This window comes from Megachile rotundata, chromosome 4 (genome assembly GCF_050947335.1).
Source record: "Megachile rotundata isolate GNS110a chromosome 4, iyMegRotu1, whole genome shotgun sequence".
Lineage (NCBI taxonomy): Eukaryota > Metazoa > Arthropoda > Insecta > Hymenoptera > Megachilidae > Megachile > Megachile rotundata.
Genome location: NC_134986.1, coordinates 6532608 through 6547108, shown reverse-complemented (window position 1 = coordinate 6547108; position 14501 = coordinate 6532608). Strand labels below are relative to the sequence as shown.

The 14501-nt window shown below is 35.3% G+C and overlaps 1 protein-coding gene across 9 annotated transcripts in view; it reads left to right on the top strand.

Annotated features, from left to right (window-relative positions):
* The window catches only part of LOC105663855 (semaphorin-1A-like), a 488866-nt gene that overhangs the window by 432270 nt on the left and 42095 nt on the right, over positions 1-14501 (top strand). The gene's annotated exons all lie outside the window — the stretch shown is intronic.

The window sequence follows — 14501 nt, the reverse complement described above, 5'->3', positions numbered from 1 at the left end:
ATAAGGTGACGAGGAAAACGGATTTGATTGTACGTTCGATCGCGGACCTCATCCAATATCCATTACACTCCTCTTTGCTCTTTTCCGTCGTTCTATGCTTTCTGCTCAGCAATTTCACGTTGCTGACCCACCGATTTCGTTTCTACGGGCTTTTTCGTCCGGCCAAACTAGTTCCCCTTATCACCGCCACTTATTGCATTATCATTCCGACGGTCGTAGGACCCCGTACTTTGCTTCGTCGATTTTCTATCTTTCTGCTGCGTCATGCAAATAACAAATTGAACGGTAAACGATATTTCTTTGTTGAATACCCCGTTCGCGGATCGATGAGCGGACCGTGAACGATTTTGAAGTTCAAGAAATTAATTTTATACCGTAACAATTTTGCATACCGTTTTGGACGGTTCATTAATCGTCTGATCGAGGTGCCTAATTATACATGATCTTTATTCACTTAATTATGAATAAATTAAACGTACACTCGAACGATAATGTTAAAATATTTAAAAAGCAAGTGTTTCATTTACATCTTTTAGTGAAATATTCGTGGAATTTGAATATATAAAATATGCGCGGTAGTTAACCTTGCGCAATAATTATGCGCAGTAGCTAACCTTGCGCAGTAACCATGCGCAGTGGGTAACTTTGCGCTGTACTCATGCGCAGTAATCATGCGCAGTAGTTAACCTTGCGTAGTAAACATACGCAATAGCTAACCTTAGACAATAATTGTGCGCAGTGAAGTTTATTATATATTATTCCAGTGCATTTGTTGTGCGAATTCTACTACGCATGTTTGTAACATTTCATTATCTACTGCGCATGTATTTAACGTTCGAGATCACAATTAAAGACATTCCTTACATTTATAGAAATAAATACAAATGAAGTAAAATAACTTCGACAATTTGAAAATTATAATGATACGTAGACAAAAATTAGAATAATTATGAATCGTTAAAACGATCTGTGAATAAATTGTACATAATATTTTGTATCCTACAATATAGGAGAGTATAAAGGCTGGGGTAAATTTGAAAATGAATTTCTACCTTAAGTTAAACCGATCTAAGAATAAATTGCGTATAATATTTTATATCGTGTACTGTGATGGGGAGTTTGAAGTAGTCGGCGGGAAAATTTAAAAATGAATTTCTACCTTAAATTAGCTTGTCCTTTACGTAAGCACAGATCAAAGGAGAGTTTATATATTGAATTCGCAGTGTCGAATACACGTTCCCGTTGGAACAATAGTTTTCTGTCAATGAACAGAGTCGAGTTTGATCCTCGTCAAACATAGTCTGCAGACGAGTTATTAAAACTGTTCGATTGTATCGTTGTGTTTTTAACACCGGAATGGGCTTCCATTTTCAATGGCCATCCACGTGGATATCTCGTGTCATAAACAAAGTTTTTAATCAACGAATTTCCAAAGTCCGTCGAAGAGGGTCAAGAGTTAATTCAACAGCTATATACGAACGGAATGATGAATTTGTTGTGACAGCCACTGGCAACGATGGAGTGCCATTAAACTGTTTACCGAAACGTTTACTGCGCTTAATTGACGCGAATATCTAGCACGAAATGCAGACTTTTTTTATGAACTCGTGTCACAGGAAAAAAAAAATGTTAATTGTTCTATTAACAACTTCACCAAGCGCAATTTAAAGTTCATTAAAGTTTGGAGGGCTCAAACTGTATCACGATTTCTGATTGTTCAATTTTATTTTCATTCGACTTTCCGTCGTTTATGATTTTGGTAAGTATCGATGCGTTTATTTATAAACTGGGATTTTGGATGTTCTTTCGGGGATTTTATCTGCAGTATCGCAGCTCTCGCAAAAAGTTATTAAATGTAACAAGAAAATAAATATTGTTTCTGACAGATGATTGGTGTTTTTGCGTTGGAAAAATTTGTTAACTAAAACTGTACCGACACAGGTAGCCAGCAAATATTCATTTTATCAGAAATAATTTCACAGAGATAACTGAAAAACTCAACGTGTTTGCAAACGAGATCAGTTGGACGTAAAAGTGTTCAATTAAACGTATTGAATCCTGCGTTCAAATAAGCATTTCATTTCCATCGTGGAAATACTGATGAGAGGAATTCACTGATTGTAATATTAATAAGCATATTTCATATCAATTATTATGTATGAAACTTTTTAATGATAAAATGAAAGTCTATATGAAATGACCGGAACAGTATTAATTGTGCCAGTATTTTCAATCGCGTGTCCTGAGTGAAATTCTTTCGCAGGCATAGTTTTATTCTGTATCCAACAATTTTTGTCTAATGGACACCTTTAGACAAAAATACACTCTTTTTAAAGTAAGTTAATAATTGAAAGACGCTAATAAAGAAGCTTTTTATTAGGAGCTAATAAATCCCGAAGAAAATCCCTGAAACCTAAGCCTCCACCTTTAACTTGACCCCGAGGAAGAAATACTACTCATTTATTTTAACCGATAACTTGGGAGGTAAATGGGGTCGGTAGTCTGATCTCTGCCATTTGAAGAACACTTCCGCTTTTAGTCTGATATATGTACTTATACAAAATAGATGTAGTCAGAGTTAGTAATGTATGACTACTGCACCACCTCGTGCACTGCTTGAAATAGTCATGGTTTACCTTTGACTTTATCTCACACTTGATAACTCAGTGAAGACAATTTAAACATTGACAACTGAAACAAATCGATGCTGGGGAAAGAACGTTGAATATTTCAGTATTGAGAACTCACCACTGGATTTCAAGTGATAACTCGGGATTCAGCGATAGCAGTGTGATGACTCGGCATTAAGAATTCAACGCTGACAATTTGATACTATGACTCAACACTGATCACCTGATTTTAAAGAGATTTGCTAGAACCCACAAAATAAGGATAGAACAGCTCTGTTTTTAATAAAAGGATGAAAATGGATGAAGACAGAATTGGTTGAGTTTGCATGTGGAACAGTAGTAATAATAAATGCACTTTTGACCTTATTGAACAAGAAGATACGTTTGGTTCCTAAACGGGACAACCTAGAAATTAAATAGAGACATAAGCCAATATGTCACATTTATTCTGGGATAGTTATTTTATCCGAAGACAAAATTCGTTATGAATACTACTCTCATTTCTTGTTTGCTAACTTTGAGAGAATATTTTAATTAAATTTAAAACCACGAATATATTTGTTACTTTTGGGTAGTTAAACATGTAGAATAGATGAATGGTACTACTTCATTCACATGCTGATTCTAATTGTAACTTTGACCTTGCTTTAAAAATGTAGTTTATGGGTAACTTTGGAATTACATGATTACATAACTGAATGTGGATATCTTTGAGATAGCTGCAGAGGTGGGTTCATGAAGGCTTATTAACTGTTAGCATCTACCATTGATCTGCTAGGGAGATCATTGGGAGAAGTACTCATTTATGTAACTCAAGAAATATTTGTAAGAATGTAGGTACTAGTTTAGGCTTTAAAGCCTTGTTTTCTCTAAAACCTATGAATAAGTGGACAGATGGTTGCTGACTTATCAACTGGTCAATTGTAAATCTAGCTGTGATATCTGTAGAAAGTAGAATGCTAGTCTATTCCCTAATATCTGGATAGTACCTTTGCTACTTTCTTAAACACCTATAAAGATGTGGACAGGGTGCTCTCATCCTATCAGATCCATATATAATCTGAAATAACTATAACACTTGTACACCTACCTTTGATCTCAAGAGTGAAATAATTGCTCACATGTCTGCTTACTGAATAAGGAAATAGAAAGCTAAACAAGTCCATAGAGACCCATAAACCCATCTACCACTGAAATACTACTCATTTATTTACTCCTTGAAGAAAGAAGTACCAGTCTTTAAGTACTAGTCCCTAATACCTGGAGTGTAGTCTTTTTTCTAAAATATAAAGAATGTGAAGGTACATCTGCATTGTGGAAGAGATGTAGTCAACATCCTAAAACACGTAGCGAAACGGTTATCCAAAATACGTAACGGAATCAATGAACCCCAAAGAATACCCCGTAGCATCCCCTCGTGGTGGGAGCGTGTCGCGGTGCATGGCTGCCAGATAGGTATTCAACGGCACGTTCAGCGGTTTTCGGTTTCTCCGTGTGCTTCGTCACTCGATAAGTCGCTTCGGTTGCCTATGGAGCAGCGAAATGAACCAGCAGCTTCGAGTGCGGAACACAATGGCTGCTCAGCGTCGACCCGCAGGATCGAACGCCGGTTAGACAGAGACAGGGAAGCACATAGGGTCGATGGTGGTGGCTGGGTTGGGAGAGGGATGTGGCTGGTTCTCGTATAAACGTAGAATATTGTCGCCGCACATCGAACTGAAATCCCTATCCGGCCGAAGGAAAGTTGGCTACGGTCCAGCTGGTTTGAGCCGACTGTGGATCGTTGCCAAATCGCAGGTCCGGGGCTTGCTATATCCACCGATTGCTCGGACAACCTACGTTCCCCACCTCCATTCGACGTCTGTCTCGTCCTACGAACCAGCACCGCCATCCTACACCCCTCTGCCCTTTCCAGATGACGACCGGCCTAACGCCGGAAGAAAAAATGTCCGATGCTCGATCCAGAGCCCGGGGAAATGTAGACGGACTGCTGGGTAAAATGCTTCGCGGGGAAATAAACTGATGGGCGGTGGAAAAAGAACAGCTGGGAACATCACCTTGCCAACCGACTGGGATACCTCGACTGGGATAGAACGTCTCTATCGTCGTGGCTGATTTTTTGCTTGTCGACGTTTATGGGATACGTTTGAAACTAGTTTTAAGGATAAATGTGTACGCTTTGTTTTGTACTACTGTGGGAGTAATAGGTTTTTGCAGAATTAGGGACTTCGAGTTTTTAGAAGGTTAGGGGTACTTTGTTAGGAAAAATGATGACATAGGAAAAAGGAGATGGTACTGAATTATAATACCATACTTAAAAATTATTTATCTAATAAAAATAACAATACTGGAAAAAAGAGACAACATAGTTCGTTGTAATACATGGAAATTATTTTCTGAAAGGAAATGGTGATTTAGAGAAAGCAAAATGGCAGCCAATCTTACTGTGATACTTAATAATTACTTTCTAATTAAAATAGCGATGTATATAGATTAGACAGCATTAGCGTTCATCGGTATAATACTTGAAACTATCTTTTCAGACAAAATGGCAATTTGGAGAAAACAAAATGGCGGCCTATCGTACCGTGATACCTGATAATTACAATTAAAGTAAAAATAGCGATGTAAGGATTAGAAGGCGCCACGGTTCATCGGTATAATACTTGAAACTTCCTTCTGAGAGAAGATGGCGGTTTGGAGAAAACAAAATGGCGCCCAATCGCACTATAACACTTGATAATTACATTTATAGTAAAAATAACGAGATAAGGATTAGAGGGTGCCACGGTTCATCGGTACAATACTTGAAACTATCATCTGAGAGAAAATGGCGATTTGAAAAAAACAAAATGGCGTCCAATCATACTCTTATACTTGGGTATTACTTTTCTAATGAAAATAGCTATATAAAATAAAGACAGCGCCATCATTTGCCAGTATAGTACTTGAAAGCTATTTTTTAATAAAAATGGCGAAGTAAGGAGATGGTGAGCCACAATACTTTTATAGGAAAAATAATGCCAGAGAAGACAAAAAACCTACGTCAATACAACACTCGGGAATTATTTTTGTAGACACACTATCGCTAATTCATCAATACTTTGTAATTCTAAGCAAAATAAAATGCCCATTGTTAATAATTTTGACTATGAAAATATACTAATTATAATAGCTACTACTGTTAATTACAATATATTAACCAGAAACAATATTCTAGCAATGAATATAAAAAAAAAACATTTTAGAATATTAAAATACCAGATATTCCCCGAAATGAGGAATGTACACAAATTTTAAAAAATGTAGTGCGTATTATTACATACCATCCTCCATTTATTTAATTATATCTTGTATAAGAGATTCTGTACCGTTGAAGTCATTTGTTAGAATGTTCCGTTGAAAGGGTATCGTTTCGTAATTAAAATGCGAAAGTTTCGAAAAACAGTGGAACATTAAATTGTGAAAAACAACGCGTAGGAAGAAATTTCATCTGCGGAACGTAGCAGGAAATACGGTGGAAATGTCAGAATGAAATTCCGAGAAATAAGTAATTCCTCGTGAACGCTCGTCAGTATATATTCGAAGTCAATTTCAAACGATCCTCGAGCGCGTGTTTTGACCCATTCGTGAAAACACACGTCCGGAGGGCTTAATAAACTCGAGCTTTATAGCGTATTAACTTCGGTGCCGGGCTTATTGAAATTAATCCGTTTCTCTTTAAAAGAAAAACCCGTGGAACAAATAGCTGAACGAACGATGCTTCGTGTATCGTGATTAAAAACATCGCCGCGGGTCATACAGCATCGATCTGCCTTACTCTGTTGGATGGGGAATCGGCTTCTTATTGCCTCGTTTCGTCGTGTTTCGTTTCGAAAACCATGCCACGATTCGTTCCGAACGATTCGACAATCAGAACACTCGGATTAACGTACTTTACATCGTATTTGCAAGTATTTGTATAAATACCTTGTGAAAGAAATCAGAATTGTTTCTGTGTTTAAACGGTTCCGTTATGTACTCGTTCTACGGTCATTTTCAACCTTTCGTACATTTTTCCAGCATTTATATATAATATTTTATTTAGGACTATTGTAATAAATTACGTTATTAAGAATTACATTGATGAACCACGTTGTTTAGAATTACATTGATGAATTACGTTATTTAAAACTAGATTGATGAATTACATTATTTAGAATTGTATTGATAAATTACGTTATTAAGAATTACATTGATGAATCACGTTATTTAGAATTACATTGGTGAATTACGTTATTCAGAATTACATTGATAAATTACGTTATTTAGAATTACATTGGTGAATTACGTTATTTAGAATCACATTGATGAATTATTTTATTCAGAATTACATTGATAAATTACGTTATTTAGAATAACATTGATGAACCACGTTATTTAGAATCACATTGATAAATTACGTTATTTAAAATCACATTGATGAATTACGTTATTTAGAATCACATTGATGAATTGCGTTATTTAAAAGATTATACATGAATTGCGTTATTTAGAATTATATAAATAAATACAACTTATGTATATCATTTTATTATACACGTTATTTACAACGTTATTAAATTATTAAATATTGTTATTCAGTAGAGAACTATGATTAAATTACACGACAGAGTACGGAAACAACAAATATTATTGGAATATCGAATATGTATAACGATATCATACGTATATGATTATTGAGGTTATATCAAATTCAGGAGAATATCAATATTGTTTGTTTGCACTACTGCTCATCGAATGTATCAGTTTCAATCATTTGCAAACAGAATTGACAAATGATATTGAATACTAATTTCCTTTGTCTAAAAACTACCTATAATATAATTGTAATTTTAACATACATACATATACATTTTTTTTTCAAATGATCACTCTTCTGAAGTTGACTTTTTTTTAACAAATTATATGTACAGTTTCAATCTTAAATTTATTTATACAGTTTCAATATTTAATTTATTTAGATGCTCTCAATTTTTTATTTTAGTCGTGCAATTTCAATCTAAAATTTATTTGTACTTTTTCAACTTAAAGTATGTTTGTGAAAATTTAAATTAAAATTTATTTATACAATTTCAGTTTAAAAATTATACATTTTCACTTTAAAATTTATTTGTATAGTTTCAGATAAAAAATTATTATTGATACAATTTCTATTTAAAATTTATTTATATAATTTTAGTTTAAAATTTATTTGTATATTTTTCACTTTAAAATTTATTTATACAATTTCAATTTAAAATTTATTTGTACAATTTCACTTTAAAATTTATTTTATTATTTTCAAATTAAAATTTATTTATACAGTTTCAATTTGAAATTTATTTATGCAATTTCACTTTAAAATTTATTTATACAATTTCAATTTAAAATTTATTTGTACAATTTCACTTTAAAATTTATTTTATTATTTTCAAATTAAAATTTATTTATACAGTTTCAATTTGAAATTTAGTTTGATGTTTTCAAGATTAAAATTATTTATACAATTTTAACTTGAAATTTATTTATGCAGTTTCATTTTAAAATTTCAATTTAAAATTTATTAACACTAGTATAGTACAATCTACAATGTATAATGTGTTACAATATTCAGGCTGTTCTAATAAAATGTACATATACTTCATAATTATGTTATATAATTTAAAATCTACACAGAAATTATAAATAAATATCCCTCTACCATGATTACTTTCTGTAAATTTACAAGAAAACGAGAAGTAAAGATTTCCGAATAATAGCCATCGAATTTGTCTCCGTAGAGAAATAAAATAACGAAAGCGACGGGAAATTGAATAAAATCGTGACGGCGAACAGATGACATTTACGAAAAGTTAAACATCGGCAAGTTTCTCTCGGGAGGGAAACACGTTTCGAAAGTGAATCGTGTCCAAGCGGAGAAACGTAAAACGCGTCTCGGAAGAGCGTTAAATAGAATCGTGTAATTAGAAATTCGAAAGGGTGAGTTTCGGAAGTGATCAGCGTGGCGGAAATGCAACGACTTCGCGAGTGCAAATTGTTGTTCGTTCTCGTCAAAGCCGGTAGAACAGCCGCTTTTACGAAGTACCATCCCGCTTACGAGAGCAGTTTCTAGTAAATACTCTGCTTGCTTTAATAAAGCTGCGGATCCTTGATCACGAAAACACTCGAGCAGATGAATAGACAGCCAAAGTTGAGAACGTGCCAATATTTCAGGCCCCTTTAATGCCCGTCTAATTGCAATCTCTTCCTCTCCACCTTTTTTAAAGGGTGTTCTTTTTTATTGCACACGGTCGGGTATTTATCGCGTTCATGACGGTGATATGTACTGTGTACGATATTCAGATTATGTTCGTTCGATTTTTTATGTGTAGTTGTATTTTCTGAAGTTTTAGTGTTCAGATTTTTATATTTATATTTTCGTGAAGAATAAATTTGCAATATTTAATTTTCATATTTATCGAATTTCAAATATTTAAATTTTCATATTCTTCATATTTTTCCCAGATTATTGATATTTTTCAAGCTAAATTTTAAGTGTTTAAATTTTTACATTTATTAAATCCTAAATGTTGTAATTTGCATATTTATCAAATCTTCAAATTTATATTTTAATATTTTCCAGGTTATTGTGGTGTCCGAGAGAATGTTTGTGCGGCATAGATCAAGCGAGGCGCGAATGAAGAGTGTTTGGATTGATTGCAGTGTGAATGAAGAGAGTTTGGATCGAGTGACAGTTCGTCGTAAGAGGAATGCGTGTATGATTAAATTTGGGAGAGCAAGTGTATCGTGGAGGCAGAATGAATTGTGGAGTCGAGCGTGAGAGTCGAAAGAGTCCAGAGAGAAAAGTCGAACATCAATTGTATTTTGTTCCTTTTTAATATTAAATATTTTTGTGTTATTAAACGAGTTATTGAGTTATCAAACCCCTGTCACTAAAATCCCTACATTATTAAAATTCAAGTTTCCATTTTCTTCAAATTTCAAATATTTAAATTTACATATTTTACAAATTTTTAATATTCAGATTTTCTAAATTTCAAACATACATATTTGCACATCTTGGAAACTCAAATATAAAATATCTAGTTTTTAAATTTTATTTATAATATTAAAACTTGTAAAATAAATGAATCTAAAAATAAAAAATATTCTAAAATACATGAATGTAATGCACAAAGAATGTGAACCTTTCTAAATCAATAAACGTCCAATTTAAATATTCAGCGATGATAAAAGTTCGAAACGAAATAATAGTTTGAGACAGATTTAGTAGCTTAAAGACGCGACCTGGAATAAAAATCGTACATATCTTTTGTGGAGTCGACAGAAGAAAAGTTTACGGTAAACTTTTGGTCAAGGGTGTTTCCTTTCCAAATTCATGAAACTTCTTTGGAAAATATGTTTTCCAAGTCGGTGCTTCCGAGACGTACACGCAAGTTTCTTCTATCTTGATGTCACGTAACAAAATGTTTTTACTTCGATCCAATGGCCGATGTTCAAACTTTTCGTCAATACGTCGCTGAGATGTATACGCGACATCTCATGACTTTAGAAATCCTCGATAAACTTCTTGAACTGTTCAAAAATACGTGGAAATCGTATGGTAAAAAATATTTTCTTTCAAATTTTATTCCTATTCAAGTGCACAACTTCCAAATCTCCTGGTTCCGTGTATTTGAATTTTACGATTCTTCAGCTTTTCAATTGCTGTTTCAGTTTGTATGGTTTCTTAAGTTTTAAAGAATAGGAAGAAAGGAAAATCGGGGTTAGTTAATGACTTTATACGAAAGTCGTTTAAATACAAATTGTAAAAAATTATCATAGATCGAATTTACAAAATATTGAGCGCAAAATATTACCGTTTATCGTCGAACAATACGTTAGGAAATATAATTGATTTTTCGAATGTAATTTCTGTGTCTTGCAAGAGCGAGCCAGATAGCTAGCTTCTTCAACCGACAAATTAATAATGAATATTCGGGCCTCGCCCAAGTAATGTTCGCAACACGCTCGGGCCTTTCTAACTTTTCTCGAATACAACCCTTATCTACCGTAGCGGCTTTACTCCTAGACCAGCCTAAAGGTCGCGGAGAACAACCAAGTGGTTCTCCGTCCACTGTCCCTCACTACCGGAGACGTTCGACATCTTCCTGTCAGGGTCATACCGGCCTCAGGGCGATACATACAGTACCTCCCCCAGCCGTGGCTTGAACGGCCCCAGTTCGCCGAAGCGCCCCTATGCACGCAAGGAGATCGCCAGCTATGCATCGCTTTTCAGAAATTTACAAATGTTATCTCGCTCGCTCTTTCTTCGCTCTCCGCTACAAATAAACTTATCGGCACCTTCGTAATGACAATACAATCGCACAGAATTCGCAACATAACGAATAATCATAGTTATTTTACATTCAGAACATACGTAACTCAAACTCACACAATTTCACTTAAATCTAAATAAAGCTAAATAATTCTTCGGGGAGTATTTAACAATGTATATAAAACTACACGCGTAGCAAAAAGAAATTGTTGTATTAACCCTTGTACACTCGAAGGTATTTTTGCTTTTGCTAAATATCGATCTTAAAAAATTTTACTAAAAAAGTTTATTGAATTCTTTCAAAATTACTAATATTCTATTATTAATTGCCACTATGTTCCGTTACGTTTACATCTATAATATAATAAATTTCGTTACAAGATATTTATTTCAAATTCTTATATTAAACTGAATGGTGATTTCCTTTCAAGAGCAAAGTGTTAAATAGCGAACATTTAAAGATTAAATAATCGTGAATCAATCGTCAAAAATTATAAAATTTTCCAATCCTCCATTCCACAATATTCATATAAAAAGAACATATCTCCAATACATATATTCCTTTCCTAACAGAGTACCTCATAATTTCTCTCGATTTAATCAACTTTTTTTTACAAAGAATATCATAAACTCTCATTAAATAACACCGTCATAATGACGAGTTAAATAATATATAAAGAAATACACTTTTCCATCGAACCACGAAATTAATTAAAATTTTCCAATAATCAAATATCTGTTTCGCGAATCAAATTTTATCGTCCGATTATTTAATGAACAATTATCAATTCAATTAACTGAACCTGCCCCTCTCCGCCAGCCGAAATCGAGCAAAACACCGGTGCAGTAGTTTCATTAACTTTAGAGGTGTACGATGTTCCAAATAATTAGAAGTTTCTGATAACTATCACGAGATCGAAATTGTTAATTAACTACTATTATTATAGTTAACGACTACGAGTCGCTGCGAAGCAGTAACAAATTTCTATTAACTGTCCACCAGACGTGTTATAAAATCGCCAGTTGCGCAAAAATGCGATGCCAATATGCGATATTGAATTGACTGTACGTCAGGGAAATTCTGATATTCGTTCCGTCGCTGGTTAATGAGGTGTTAATATTAATTTACGCTATAAACTGCTCCGGTTTATATCGCTTGTGTTGCGATATGGATTCGTTGGGAAATGTACGGTTTCACTGACAATGCAATCTGTTCTGTGGATCATTTTTCGGTGGCGAATTTTATTGTGGATTTTGGAATTATTGGAAGTTTGGGAATTTGAGGATTTTGCAAAGCAGGAATTAAGGAATTTGGGGATTTTAAAATTTGGAAAAAACACAATAAACCCAAAAAAACAGCGAGTATCACATAATTAAGAAGTTCATTATAAACAAGAGTACACCAGCAGAGTGACCTTAAATTCAGATCTGTCCCTTAATACAAGGCACTGTTTTGCGAGGCGGAAGGTTACTTTGAAATCACTGCCGTTTCAAATCGTCCGTAAAAGCCGGACACCGTCTGATGGCCATTAATATTAAAAATTCCATGACAACAATAACGTTAAAAAGAATCGTAATCCGAGCGAGAAAGCGAACGGGGTCTCTGAATAGAAGGCGATGAAAGAAAACGCGGTGAAAGTTTTCTGTCACCTGCTCGTTAATTCCGCACGAACGAGACTAAAAACCATTAATGCGGCTATTCTTCGGCGGACATTAGCGCGAAGAATGAGTAATTCGTGTTCGATAAAACATTGAATAAAATGCTGGACCGACGGTCTTTTCATTACAATGCACGACCGATGCTGACAGACCGTTACTTTTACGAATTATACAATTTTTTGTTCCTTTCGATCGATTCGGAGGACCTTTTCTTTTAATCGACATCGAATAGATTTGGAGAAAACTTCGTAACGTTTCAAATTGCCTTAACACTTTGCCGCAGTTTTACGAGTTGGTCTCGTGACCCACTCACAGTACAAACATGAGATCTCATTTATTATCAGTGTTTTTGATAAATATGATATCTCCCACATCTTCAGATCTCATATACTCCTGACATCAAATTCCGAAAAGAGCATCCAGGTCCCGGAATTCCATAGTGCCACCTCCTCACACATGTATTTGCACACCCGCACACACACATTCACGAACATGCATTCGCAACACACACGCCCGCACGCACGCACACACGCACGCACGCACACACACACACACACACACACACACACACACACACACACACATTACGCACATGCATCCGCAAACATACACACGCACACACATATACACACACATACGAATACATACTTTCACACACACACACATACACGCATATACACATACATACATTCACACGCGCGCGCACACACACACACACACACACACATATATTCACGCGCATGCATTCGCAACACACGCGCACATACAAACGCACACACAAACGCACACACACGCATACACACGCACACACATATACACGCACATACGAATACATACTTTCACACACACACACACACATACACGCATATACACATACATACATTCACACACACATATTCACGCACTTGCATTCGCAACACACGCGCACATACAAACGCACACACACGCATACACACGCACACACATATACACACACATACGAATACATACTTTCACACACACGCACATTCACGCACATTCATTCGCAACACACACGAGCGCTCGCACGCACACACATAACATGCGCGCGCGTGCCCACACACACGCACACACACACACACACACATATCTGTCATACACATGCATCCGCAAACATACACGCACACACACATTCACACACATGTATTCACACTACTCACATATCATACTCTCATGATACAAAATTCCGAAAAGTGGACCCTGGAACCAAAATTCCATCGTGCCACCTCCCCGCATGTTATATTCTCCTGATGCAAAATTCCAAAATCGGGACCACGAGACCAAAAATCCATCGTGCCACCTCCTCACATGTTATATTCTCCTGATACAAAGTTCCGAAATCCGGATCCTGAAACCAAAATTCCATCGTGCCACCTCCTCACATATTATATTCTCCTGATACAAAATTCCAAAATCGGGGCCACGAGACCAAAAATCCATCGTGCCACCTCCTCACATGTTATATTCTCCTGATACAAAGTTCCGAAATCGGGACCACGAGACCAAAAATCCATCGTGCCACCTCCTCACATGTTATATTCTCCTGATACAAAGTTCCGAAATCCGGATCCTGAAACCAAAATTCCATCGTGCCACCTCCTCGCATGTTATATTCTCCTGATACAAAGTTCCGAAATCCGGATCCTGAAACCAAAATTCCATCGTGCCACCTCCTCACATATTATATTCTCCTGATACAAAGTTCCGAAATCCGGATCCTGAAACCAAAATTCCATCGTGCCACCTCCTCACATATTATATTCTCCTGATACAAAATTCCAAAATCGGGACCACGAGACCAAAAATCCATCGTGCCACCTCCTCACATGTTATATTCTCCTGATACAAAGTTCCGA